Source organism: Pholcus phalangioides, unplaced genomic scaffold (genome assembly GCF_987345545.1).
Source record: "Pholcus phalangioides strain wild (caught in Gottingen) unplaced genomic scaffold, Ppha-v1.0 ptg000011l_1, whole genome shotgun sequence".
NCBI classification, from domain to species: domain Eukaryota; kingdom Metazoa; phylum Arthropoda; class Arachnida; order Araneae; family Pholcidae; genus Pholcus; species Pholcus phalangioides.
Genome location: NW_028301604.1, coordinates 49252994 through 49266511, shown reverse-complemented (window position 1 = coordinate 49266511; position 13518 = coordinate 49252994). Strand labels below are relative to the sequence as shown.

Here is a 13518-nt window from a genome sequence, read left to right as displayed (position 1 = left end):
TGTCCATTCAAAACTTAGAAATCGTTTAGGTGTAGAAAAATGCGCAAAATTAGTTACATGTTATCGGATGCTACGTGGTAAAAATGAACCATACTATTAATTATATATCTATTCTAGACATTTTGTACCTCAAATTCAAAATCGCAAATTATAATTAATATTTTGTTTCAATTTTAATAAATTAGTGTTTGAAAATGAAACATTGTAATATCAAAGTGCCTCATCATTAAGTTATATACCTATTCTATTCGAAACATCCCAAAGCATTCATTTAGGTTTTTGACAGTTTTTGTTGACGTCAAAAACCCAACCCTGCTCAAAACGTAAGGGATACTCTTGTAATAACTGTGCCCATCTACTGAGCCTGCCTTTAAGTTGTTTGGCATGGAAGTACCAAGCCACGGCTCTGTGATTGGTTACTACCGTAATTGGTTCTCCCAAAAACCAAGCTCTGAACTTGTGACAGGCCCAAACGACGGCAAGTCCCTCCTGCTCTGTGACTGAATAATTCCGTTCAGCCGAGTTTAGGGCACGGCTGGCATAGGTCAAGGGTTTTTCACCTTTGGGTTCTACTTGTTGAAGAATTGCACCCAACCCAATTCCAAAGGCATCGGTATAAAGTTTTAAGGGACATTCTTTTTTTTTAGTTGTCAAAACCGGAGAATCAGATAAAAAGGTTTTTAATTTCTCGAAGGCTTGTTGATGAGTTGTCTCCCATCTAAATTTATGTTTCTTTTTTGTCAACTTGTATAAGGGAGAAGCAATATCCCCGAAATGTGGGACAAACTGGTGGTACCTGCAGCAAAGTCCTAAAAAACATTGTAACTGTTTGACATTTTTGGGTCTAGGAAAGTTCCAAATTACTTCAGTCTGACTAGGTTTCACATGCCATCCCTCTTTAGTCAAATTTAAGCCCAAATATTCCAAGGTACGTTTATATAGGCAACATTTTTCCAGTTTAAGAGTCAAACCCGCTTTTTGTAAGCAAGAAAACACTGTTCTCAAATTTTTTAGATGAGTTTCAAAATTTGCACTATATACAACTATGTAGTCCAAATAAAAATTGGCGCACTGACCGACCAGGTGACCCAGAATCGTAGTCATCATACGCTGGAACGTGGCCAGGGCCTTGTTAAGTCAGAACAGCATAACCTTGAACTGGTACATACCGGAATAGGCAATAAACGCCGTCTTATTCCGATCTTCTAACCATACTGGAACTTGCCAATACCCCGAAGCCAGATCAAACGTAGACACAAACGCTGCGTCACCTACTCGTTGAAAAATTTGGTCTATACACGGTAAAGGATATCGATCGGGCACCGTGGTTTTGTTAACTTTTTTATAATCGACAACAAATCTGTAATCTCCTGTTTTCTTTTTTATCAAAAAACACGAAGAACTCCAATCTGAAGAGGCAGGTTGTATGATGTCATCTTCAAGCAGTTGCTGCCCATGTTAATCCACGAGCTGTTTTTTCCACCGCGGGAGAGAGAAAAGAGATAGAAAAACCTGTTTTCCTTCAGTAACGATTTTATGTTCGACAAGAGATGGGTTCGTCTGGGCGTGTTTCTAAACAAGTCGGGAAAGTAGTTTAACAATTCTAATAACTTTGATTTTCTATCAGAATCGAATTCTAAACTGTCAATCAATTTTTCTATTTTTTCGTGATCAACTTCAACCTTGTAGGATAAAAGCCCACCTTTCAACTCGCGATTTGCCAATCAGACCAAATATGCCATATCAGAAGTTAGAGGTGGGCTAACTACTCTGTGATCAGAACGCTCTTTAAAGACCCAAACGAGAAAACTAACTTGCCAAAAATCCCAGTTGTAAAAAATTTGTGATTTTCTTATATTTTTGTGACTTCCATGTGGTAGATATACTGTAATTTACAAAATAAGTATTTTTGGAAATTACAGTGATTCCAAAAAATCACTTATTTTAGGGAACTTAAAAATTATTCATTAACTGTCTAAGAAAGAACAAACCAAGTCATTCTTTATTTAAAAATATAAACTTCATGTCAAAATTCGATATTAATGACAAACACTGCTTTTTGCAACATGCCGGAAATAACCATAGCCAACTTCTCAAAATCAAAAAGCTAATGTGCCTCGATTCTGCCGGCATGCAACATTGTGTGAGGAAATGCAGCATTTATTTACTTAAAAAATGACTCATTTCTGTCATCATGAACTGTAAAGACTAGCACCTCAGTGAAAAAAATTCATCAAAAAAAATTTTGTTTATAATATGACATTGTTTCTCAACCGCCGGGCCGTGAGAATATATTCATTACCCTTTCATTTTTCAAAGCATTTCCACGAATAACTAATTGGTTTATTTCACTATTATGGTACATATTATTTTAATTTTTTCAGTCTAAAAATCATACAAGGGGGAAAGATGAAAACCCTCCTATAGAGCTTCAGAACAAAGGCTTCCAGCCGCAATTATAGGAGTCCTCTTCTCCTTGAAAATCCTTCGTTTTGTTGCTAGACCCAAAGAAGGGGAAACAGGTCTCTGGTCCTCCCTCCCCACGAAACTAGTATTTTTTTTTATTTTTGTATTTTTGAGTATCTGTCTTCATGAGACCTAAACAATACAGCAGAGGTTGGGAGCATTCTTCCATACTCTCCGTGCTTTTCCCTCAAACTGTACTACTGCTTCGGGGCTCTCTGTTGACTACCAGATGACCCTGTTGTTTGCGTGTTCACGGTTTGCCATTGTCGGCACTACAGTAAATGATCCGAAGGCAATAATTCCATGCATTCGGTATTCCACGTTCCTTGGAGATTGGAAAAAAAACATCTGTGTTACTCGCCATTGACCAAGCCGCATAACTTCAAAAGGGAATAATTGTGAGTGATTAGGAATTTCCGGGCAATATTATAGAAAACCACCTTCGACCATTGGACCGTTATTTATGACCCAGGTAAAAAGCTCTAGCAGTCATTGTAACGATTTAGTATATGTTCTCAGAAACGAGCGAAGTATCATACATATGCGTGGCAAATGTCAGCGACTAATCAGTGAAACACCGGCTGCATACAGAAAATAGTATATTTTGAATTGGTCATCAAGGTGCACATAACTACTGGTGATAACTCAAATGCTGTTTTCTTTGCAAAAACGCAGTGAATTATGTTGCGAGAGTTTTTGTTTTGATTTCTTTTCTAGTGTGGATAGGTTCACAAATCTAAATTTTTGTTAAAAAATAGAGAAAAGTTTAAGTTTCGGAGTAGAAAAATTGCGATCAAAGTTTTGTAATTTATTAAGTTACGCAATTTAACATAAGCATCTATCGTGAATATACCGAAAAGGGTGTCTCGCCTAAAACTGAACAATTTTCTGCTCTTCAGTGGACTGTTTTATGGCGAGTTACAATATATACATTTTTATTTTATATCATTACCTTCTTTCTAGCTGAGATTAAATACAAAATTCGATTGTAAAATATATTTTATACTAATTAAGTTATTAAAATAGTGCTAATAAATAAGTGCTGCGTCGATGTCAGCACAAAAAATTCCATTGCCCACTATGAATGAAAATTTCGTATTTTTACACACTATGCGAAATTATTCTATAAAATTGAATATTAAGATATTTTTAGATTGATTTATGTATGACCAATTCAATCATTTAATGAGGTAGAGACGCCGAAATGAAGAAAACATTGAGGGGGCTGAAAGTTGCCATTTGTCCCGCATATACGGGTTCAAGCCCTTATGCAGGAGAGGGGGTGGATCGTTGCATTGTATATTGATTATTGGTGGCTCAGCCACGTCGTAAAATATATTTGGGTGCTCAAACAGCCTCAGTACCCGGTGCCTAAGCAATGAGGATATTTACTGCAGTTGCTGATGAAACTCTTCGTTTATGTTTGTCTGCACGTTATTAATACATTACTGAAAAAAAAAAAAGGTTGCATCACTCCATAAGATAATAATGGATTCAATTCATTAAACGTTAAACGTATTTTAATTAATTAATCAACTAATTAAAAGGGTTTAAATTTATTATTCAATTAAAGAGGGGTTTAATTAATTAATTGATTAAATGAGTTTTTAATTAATTAATTGATTAAATGAGTTTTTAATTAATTAATTGATTAAATGAGTTTTTAATTAATTAATTAAATAATTAGCTCACAATCGAAAGGTAATTGGTTGTTTATTAATTATTAACTTATGAAAGAGTAAGCTATTCCAGACCAGGCCGCGGTTCCCAAAAGGTTGAGAACCACTGTCATAGAGAGCACACAAGTAAATTATACATAATTTCAGAACTCTAGCACATCAGGAAGTGAATGAAAAATAGATTACAAAATTCCATGTTTACTAGTATGCAATTTTTTTTATAAAGTGTATAATGCAAGTACACACCCCTGCCCCAAGGCCATACAGGCTAATTCATAAATCAGACGTCATCATCTCACTCATTTAGACTGAGGGGTGAGACCAGAAATATTTCCATGAATCAAGAGCTGGCGGTCTGTCTAAAATTAAAAATATTATGGTAACCCTAACAGATGTTTGCATCAGTTCATGGAATCTTTGCCCTCGACATCTCGCCCCTAGCATGTTTCGTCTCCATTACATTTGGTCCCCAGAAATGTCGCTCCGGTATATCTGCCCCCTGGAAATTTCACCCCTTGACATTTCGCCCCGGATATTTCACAACAAACATTTTGCCTGCCCTGACCATGTGAGTGACCCTAACAGTGATCAAGTGAAGTGAACATTTACCCTCTGACATTTCGCCTGCCCTGACCATATGAGAGAACATATGAATGATGATACAAGTGACCAAGTGAGTGAACATATGAGTAACTAAGTGAGCTGGATCCGTGACAATTAACCTGCCCTGACCGTATGAATGGCCGCACGAGTAAACATGTGAATGATGGTATGAGTGACTGTATGAATGATCAAGTAAGTTGGACATTTAGCCCCCGATTGGTATTTTGCCTGCCCTGACCATGTGAGTGACCCTATGAGTGATCAAGTGAACTGGAAATTTACTACCTTCACATTTCACTTGCCCTGACCGTATGAGCAATGGTATGAATGACCTTATGTGTGAACAGATGACTGATGGTAAAAATGACCATGTAAGTGACCGTTTGAGTGATAAAGTGAGTTGAACATATACATACTTCCTGACATTTCACCTGCCCTGACCGCATGAGCAATGGCATGAGTGACCGTATAGTGAACATATGGATGATTGTATGAGTGACCGCATGTATGATCAAGTAAGTTATTTTATATCGGTAGACATATACAGATTGGTATTTCACCTGCCCTGACCGTATGAGTGACCATAGAAATAACTGCAGGAGTAACAAAGTGAGTGACAAAGTAAGTGAATCATCAAGTGAATGATCAAATGAGGGACCGTATGAATGACCAAGTGAGCGACTACGTGAGTTGGACCGGATATCTCATTTCAAACCCAACATTTCGCCCCTTGCATAAATGTTAGGTGAGTATGTGGCAGAAATTTGCACAAAGTATAATATAATGTCTATTGCTGTCACAAATGCATTGTCGCACGTATTAAGCATGATGGGGAAGGGGGGGGGGGTAGTTTGGGGGATTTTAATGTTTTTCTTCAGGACTATTATATACTCCAGCGGTCACTCACTTGATCACTCATATGGTCACTAGGTCATTCTTAAGATCACTCACTTGATCACTCATATGGTCACTTGGTCATTCTTAAGATCACTCACTTGATCACTCATATGGTCACTTGGTCATTCTTATGGTCACTCACTTGGTTATTATTACGGTCACTTTCTTGGTCACTCATATGACTATTCACATGGTCACTCATTCCATCACTCACTTGTTCATTATTACGGTCACTCATACAGTCACTCACTTGGTCATTATTGCAGTTACTCATATGGTCAGTCACTCACTTGACACTTTTTTAGCTTCGGTGATAGCTGTCTTTTTTTGCAGTTGGCTTGGCTGGGCAGGAGATGTGGTTTGCTGGCTTTGAGTCAAGGCAGTTGACGCATTGTGGAAATCTGTACCTTTGATTTTTTTTTTTTGAATTTCCCTGGCTCGTGTTGTTCGATACACTTTAGGCATCGATATGAATTTTTTCATCGATAGCTGATATGTCCATATCGTAGGCATCGGTGAAACATAATCGATTGGAAGTTGGTGAAGAATTTCTCCATCGTAATCGGCAAGTGTGCGAGTTGCGTGATTTTGAAAACTTTAAAATTCTCAGGCGTTTTGTCTAGGTCTATTTTTCATGCAGCTTTGCGCTGGTCTGTTCGTTGTTTGCGCGACCTAAGCGGCACTACTTTGGTTGTCTGAAATCCGATCACTCTGAGGGCCTCTGTGATGTCTTTGACCGGTGTCGTCGGCTCGAGTCCTCTCAGTATGACAGAGTTTTTTGGTCTTTTTGGCCTTTTCATTTCCCGTTGAGATGATTTCGCTCAGGGTATCCTTTACTGCTTTTAAATTAGCTTCGGACTTGAAATTGATTTTTATGTATTGCCCCACGAATGTGGCTTTGAAGCTGGCGTTGCATCTGGCTGTGAGTTGTGGCTCTAGTTGAAGCCATCTCCCTTTGGCTGTTACTGTGAGCGTCAGGTCTTCCTCTCACTGTTGTCGCCATCTCTGGAATTGCTTGAATATCTGAAAGTAGAAAAGATTGTTTTCCCTAGGCTGGGTGTCCATTTGAATTTCCGTCTCTTCGTTGCGATGGACGGCTTCGGTCGGTGTATGCGACAAGGTTACTTTGGTCCCCAAAGGTTCCCAACTATTGTTACAACGGTATTTTCCTCCGGCGATGTCCGTTTCCAGAGATACGGTACTTTGTTCCGGTAGGCAAGGACCGTTGCGAGTTTTGGGCTTCTTTTCTGGGTGATGTTGTTGGTGTCTCCATTGTTCTTTGGCCTTCAACAATTCCCTTGCTGGGGGATTGCTTGGATCTCACCATGTTATGATCGGCTTACCTGAAAAGAGAATCTCAGACAATGTGCGGAGCAAAGTTACGCACGTCTGTCCCCAAGAACCAGAATTTTACGACAATGCCTCGCCCTTAAATCGGGCCATAAATCAACATGGCCCGATGGAGGGACTGAGGCCCCTTGGAGACCCCCGATAAAGGGCAGACAAGGGGTAGTAATGTATGTATAAATGTGTGTGCGTGTATGTGGGGGGAAAGGGTTGGCATAAAAGCTTTTTTTTTTCCTCTTTGGTAATTTGGTTCATGGCTTTTCGAATTAAAATTTCATAATTTTTAGCAAGGTAAGAATACAATGCGACAGGTAGAATCCTCAGATGTTAGTAGTTAAAAGACAAGTGAGACAGTGAAGTAAACTTTGAAGAAGACGTCGTCGTCGCTGATCTTGGCGGTGCAATGCGATTGGTGTAAAACTTGTGGTGAGCAGGGATTGGTCGATGGTGAAGAATAGAAGAGGAGGGGTGAGAGAGCAGAATATATGTTAGTAAAGGTTAGGGGGAAAAGAGTGTGGTAAAGGAAAGGAGGGGGAACACAGAAAAATGAGAAAAACACCCAAAAACAAGTGGCTCGAGTTGAGCGTGTCTCTCAGAATTATGGGTAATTTTTGTGTCACAACTTGAAGAAAACGATTGCCGGGAGGAAGTCAATCGATGATGGCGATGAGCGATGTGCTGCCATCTAATGGGCAAGAAGTGTTGCCAACGTCTGCCCCAGTTGAGATCATTAATCTGCATGGCCATTCCCTCTCCTTGACTTGTACAGAGCAGATGCTCAAGCAGGAGCTCCGCAAGAACAAGAGAACACATGAAATTGCAGTAAACGATAACTGGTAGAGCGGCCGTAAAAAACAGTGCCGCAGCGGGACTAGCAAATATTAGTAATTCAGCTCAGCTTGCAGTAAACAACGAATTTCACTTCCCCTCTGTGTGGCTTGCTGAAGAAGGTCAAAGCTTTCGGGCTGCTGATTACGGGTTGTTGGTGCTGGCGAGTCGGCTGTAAAGTCTACATCTGCCTCCTCCTGGAGCTTATGGTTCATTCTGTCGTTTTTCTGGCAGTATATTTGAATACTAATTAGAACTAGCTGGACGGTCTTGGACGGGAGCTTGGAGGAAACGTCTCAAAGGAGGTTCTAGTTTGGGCGTGCCGTAGTGCCGGCAAATATCACATTTTTATTTCAGGTCTTGGGCTCTGGCATCTGCATACTCGGCGTTGCTGCTTTTATTTTTAATTTAGGCCTAAGTGAGGGACCCGGTCCTGAGGACGCTGAGGGGCTGTGTGGGTGCCAGCTGGGATGGATGATGATCCTGTCTCTGACCTTGCAGTTGGATCTTGCCGGTGAAACAGGTGAGTGCATTTGCATATTTGTCTGCGTAAAATGGGGAAATTTTGCTCGGGGAAGGATTTGGATTTTATTGTTTTAAAAGGAAATGCTAATGAAATTTTTGGCCAGGATTCTAAAATAACTGCGGATACCCATGAATTTGAAGTTAAACTGCTGTCATGGCTGGGCGGCTATTATGACAAGCAATTGAGGGAGATATCCGATGAAAGTGCCGATTGTTTAATAGCGGAGAATTTTAATGTTTTATTGGCAGTATATGACTAATATATTACTGCAGAGGAGGAGGATCAGGACGACTGTGTCCTCAAGGTCTTCTCTGCAACTTGTGTATTTTTTTAATATGTAGATAAAACCCATGTCACCACAGTTTGGCAAGTAGTTTTTGTGTTGGTTCTAAAACAAGTAAAAATGAAATAAGCAAGAGAAATGATATAAAGAAAAGGTTAAGACCCGGTAAAAAGAAGGGCAGCAAAAACAAGGAGAGCCAGGGAAAAAATGCAAATGTAAATGTTAAAGTTAAAAATGTAAACAAAAGAAACGCCCTCTCAGAAAGTAGGGCTAGTGAGAATGTAAACAATGAGAATGCGAATAATGAAAATGGGAGTGGTAGTTTTATCCTTGCTTTTGCAATTAATAATCATTTGATCATTTTTTTGCACCAAGGTTATTTTCTGCACACGAGGGCTAACTAGACCAGGACCTACAATTTATTGCGGATTCCGAACGGCAAGCTTGTTTTTTATACTCATCGAGAGGTTGGTGCGCTAACCCCTCAATGGGGGACTCCCTGCGGTAGCAATTTTTTGCTGTGGTCAAGTCGTCGTTTTTTGTTGTACCCCTGTGTCAGGAAAGTTTTCTGACAAGGAAGAACCGGGTATCGAATTTGCGACACCTCTAAACATCCTTTGGTACTTTAGGTGAGTTGCAATTAATACTGAGGATGAGATTTCCAATGAAAGTGAGGTGGATTGTGGGGACAAAATAAATGTAAATACTGGTACAGGAATTAATGTAGGTGCAAGTACTAGTACGGCCAAAATGGATGATCAGGCTCTGACTGGAGAAACAATACAAGAAGCAACAAAAGAACATAAAGACGAGGACTTTACTCCAGCACATACGAAAAAGATAAAATTTAATATACCCCGATAGTTTTGTCAGACTGGGGAGAAAATGGGCTTAGGGATTATAAGGAACTGAGGACCAAGTGTGATTTCACTCCAGAGGTTAAGTCCACAGAAAAAGGGCGCGGTAGTCCAGGTCGATAAGATACTTGCCTAAAGTACCAAAGGATGTTTAGAGGTGTAACGAGTTCGATACCCGGTCCGTCCTTGTCAGAAAACTTCCCTGACACATGGCTACCGACGCAGGGGTACAACAAAGACAGCGGCATGACCGCAGAAAAAATTGCTACCGCAGGGAGTCCCCTATCGAGGGGTTAGCGCATCAACCTCTCAATGAGTATAAAAAAAACAAGCCTGCCGTTCGGATTCGGCAATAAATTGTAGGTCCCGGTCTAATTAGCCCTCGTGTGCAGAAAATGACCATGGTGCGACAAAAATGATCCACAGAAAAAACTGCATTAATAAAAGTATATTCAGAAAATGATTATAGGCATATAACTGTAATATGTAAAGAAAATAATTTTAAATTTTACACTTTTCAACTTAAAACAGACAGGCATCTGAAAGTAGTGATAAGGGGTCTGCCATATAATGTAAAAATTGATGAAATAGCCCAAGACCTGCCAAGTCAATGGTATGAAGTGGTTAGAAGCTCTAACATGAAAAATTATAGAATGGGTAAAACACTGGCATTGTTTTTGGTGGAATTTACAATAGAAAATAAGAGACTTTTTAATATAACAGAGATTGATGGAGTTCCCGTGAGTATAGAGAGATATAGGGGAAATAAAAATGAACTTCAATGTAGGAATTGTCTTAGGACGGGGCACACATCATATACGTGCTTCAATAAGCCAAATTGTGCTTTCTGTGCTCAACAGCACAGTACTCGTTCATGCCCAAATAAAGGTAACGACAATTTAAGAAAATTTTTTTTATGTGGAGAAAAGACTCGTACTGGGACGTATGGGGCTTGCCCAGTGAGGCTTGATAAGCGCAGAAAGGTTAAAAATACTAGGGTTTTTATCCCCTCATTACCTACGGTGGTTCGTAGAGAGTTTTCACCGGGTCTCTCTTACGCAGAGGCGGTTTTAAATAAAGGTTCTGAAAATGAACCCTGTTTTTGACAGGGGGGAAATTACCGAGGTTAAAAAAAGGGACGAGGGAAATGAGAAAAAAGGTGAAGTAAATGATCCCTTGAATCATGTGACAGAGGGAGTGAGAAAAGCACGACATCCATTGTTTAGGGGCGAGTCCCGTAAGGAAGAGAATTTTGAGGCTGAACTAAACAGATACAATGAGACAAAAAGTGTGATTACAGATATAGTTGAAGAAATATGTAACGAGTTGGCGCCACAGGGAAATAATCAGATACAGGAGGATGGACAAGGTGCACAGAAAAAGAGTTGTTCTTTAAAAAGCTTGCCTAGAGAAAAAGTGTTAAAAGGGAATGGTGACTCCCGGGACATGGAGGAGTCCATTGATAAAAATGAAAGGATAGTACCTACTGTGCAGGATGACCTGACTACCCTCGCTCAAGCGTCAAGAAATATTATGGAAAAAATTCAGCCTACTCTGGGGATGTATTGATAAAAATAAATACCCTGCTCCCGGGTCTTTTGGAGATTCTGACATTTTTAACACAGCCTCAGGAACTTGTCACTTGATCATTTTTAAGATCACTCACTTGATCACTCATGCGATCATTCACATGGTCACTCACTCCATCACTCACTTGTTCATTATTATGGTCACTCGTATGGTCAACCACTTGGTCATTATTATGGTTACTCATACGGTCAGTCACTCACTTGTTCATTATTACGGTTACTCATATGGTAAGTCACTCACTTGGTCATTATTATGGTTACTCATATGGTCAGTCACTCACTTGGTCATTATTACGGTTACTCATATGGTCAGTCACTCACTTGGTCAATCATACAATTATTCATATAGTCAATCAATCGGTCACTTACTTGGACACTTACATGATCAATCACTTGGTCACTCATACAGTAAATCACTCAGTCACTGACTTGGTCACTCATACAGTAAATCACTAGATCACTCATGTGGTCAATCAATTGGTCACTGATATGGTCAATTGCATAGTCACTGACTTGGTCACTCATACAGTAAATCATCATCACTGACTTGGTCACTCATACAGTAAATCACTAGATCACTCATGTGGTCAATCAATTGGTCACTGATACGGTCAATTGCATAGTCACTGACTTGGTCACTCATACAGTAAATCATCATCACTGACTTGGTCACTCATACAGTAAATCATTAGATCACTCATGTGGTCAATCATACGATCAATCACTTGGTCACTCATACGCTCAATCAATCAGTCACTCCCTTGAACACTCATATGCTCAATCAATCAGTCACTACCTTGAACACTCATACGGTCAACCACTCAATCATTCGCTTGGATACTCATACTGCCATTCACCTGGTCTCTCATACAATCATTCATATGATCAATCACCCAATCACTCACTTGGACACACATACAGTCACTCACTCATACAGTCAATTCCACACTCATAGATACTGTCGCTCACGTGGTCAGTTATTCTGTAACTCACTTAGTCATTTGTACGGTCACTAACTTATTCCTAAAGCATATTTCACTCACTTGGTCACTCACACAATCAGTCACTCATGCGTTCAGGGCAGGTGAAATATCAGGTGTGAAAATTTCGAGGGCAAAACGTCCCGGGGCCAAATGTACTGGGGCGAAATTTCCGGATCCTGTTTGCACCCACCAGAAAACAAATCAGAATGAAATAAGTCATTATTAAGCCACTCATCTCCATTTCAGGGGTGGGAAGTGACTAAGTCCATTTCGGAGCAGCAAAATTCAGGATTTGGTGCAGTTTTGGAGCAGCAAAATATGGGATTCGGAGCAGATATTTATAAATTGGAACAGTGAAATTAACAAGAATATTTTTGTTGACCCTCAACCCTTTTCAAAATAAAACTGCAGCATGTCTTTTGTTATCAAACATCTTTTCCTCAGCTTGATTTTTGTTTTTGGTGTTTTAGGGTTTTGACACCTTGTTTGAAAGAGCGGCTGCCATAAAATTTTTTGCACTTGTCTATTTAAGATGATTTTTGCTTACTGAGGGTGCTATTTGCTGCCTTGAACAGCAGCACTTCAAATGAGCTAAATAAATTTTATAAGTTTTTAATTTTTTTTATCCTTGGAAAGAAATTGTTGAAAAATGGGAGAGAATTTCGGAAGAATCAACTCGATGTTTGGCGATTCAGCACTCATTATCTGGCTAGATTGGCGATCTGATACTCGATATTTGGCGAAATTGGCGATTTAACGCTCGTTATTTGGCGGTATTGACGATTTAACGATCATTATTCTGCAACATTGGCGATTTAACGCTCGTTATTCGGCAAAGTTTCTAAACTAACATTCGTAATTCGGCGGACATGCGCTTTTTACTCCCGGAATGAAAATTTTGTTCACGAAATATCAGGATTTAACACAATGACAATCAACTACAGTAATTTCTGCTGCTTCCAGTGACGACTTTTGACACTCGAATTTGCACTTTAAAGCTGAAAGGCATTGCAAACCATCTTCAGTTCCACGATCACGGACAATATCGGGATTTCGCGATGGAAAGCCCGATCAGGGGCAGATAGTTTAAGTATAGTGGAATAAAACACGCTCTTCTCGTAAAAAACGTTTCGTGGCTAGCAGGAACAAAAATTTTTTGGCGCCTTTTCCGAAATTCCGGGCATACTGAAGCAAAATTCGCTATTTGGCACAGAAAAATGCGAAAATACGCTATTGGAGCAGGATGGCGCAAGATATTAGGTTTGGCAAAGTGCGGCGCAATTGGCGCAGAGTTCCCACCCCTGCCATTTCTATCAAGGAGTTCAGAAGGAATAAAAAGGAACCAAATTGAAAAACCTTTGATCTATTGGCCCAGTGTCTGTGTGAAATGGATTTTTCACAGCAACCTCACACTCCCAGGTGGTTTGTATTCTGCATGTTGCTGACAAAAGAATTTATAT

The 13518-nt window shown here is 39.7% G+C and overlaps 1 protein-coding gene across 4 annotated transcripts in view; it reads right to left on the bottom strand.

Moving 5' to 3' along the window:
• The window catches only part of Ask1 (apoptotic signal-regulating kinase 1), a 606402-nt gene that overhangs the window by 410759 nt on the left and 182125 nt on the right, over window positions 1–13518 (bottom strand). The gene's annotated exons all lie outside the window — the stretch shown is intronic.